Source organism: Terrapene carolina, unplaced genomic scaffold (assembly GCF_002925995.2).
Source record: "Terrapene carolina triunguis isolate 2854851 unplaced genomic scaffold, T_m_triunguis-2.0 Scaffold198, whole genome shotgun sequence".
NCBI classification, from domain to species: Eukaryota; Metazoa; Chordata; order Testudines; family Emydidae; genus Terrapene; species Terrapene triunguis.
Window position 1 is genome coordinate 4,760,412 of NW_020664549.1, and position 387 is coordinate 4,760,798.

The 387-nt window shown below is 74.4% G+C and overlaps 1 protein-coding gene across 1 annotated transcript in view; it reads left to right on the plus strand.

Moving 5' to 3' along the window:
• LOC113407113 (inositol 1,4,5-trisphosphate receptor type 3) overlaps positions 1 to 387 on the plus strand; it is a 90,319-nt gene that overhangs the window by 50,363 nt on the left and 39,569 nt on the right. The window lies entirely within an intron of this gene.

The following is a 387-nucleotide window of genomic DNA, read 5'->3' on the forward strand; positions in this document are numbered from 1 at the left end:
GCTGCTGGGCCCGTTCAGGTCCAGAGCGCTTGGGCCGAGCCGGGGGGAGCATGTGCGGCGGCGGGGGGCCGGGAGGAGCATGTGCGGCAGCGGGGCGGGGCTGGGCTGGGCGCGTGCCGCCCGGCAATAGAGGGGCCGACAGGAGAAGCGGCGAGGGGGGAGGAGTCTGGGCGCCTTGGCAGCAGCCTTGAGGGATAGGCTCCATTTGGCTGGGCTCAGTGCGGCAACAGCCCGGCTGCCAAAGCAGGGACAAGGAGCACAGCCGGGCTCGGGCGGGCGGGTGGCCGCTTGCTGCTCAGCCTGCCGAGCTGCGAGCCCCGGCCCGGTGGGCACCGGGCACCGGCAGCAGAGGGGCGGGGGAAGGGCTGGCCAGGGACAATGGCAGGA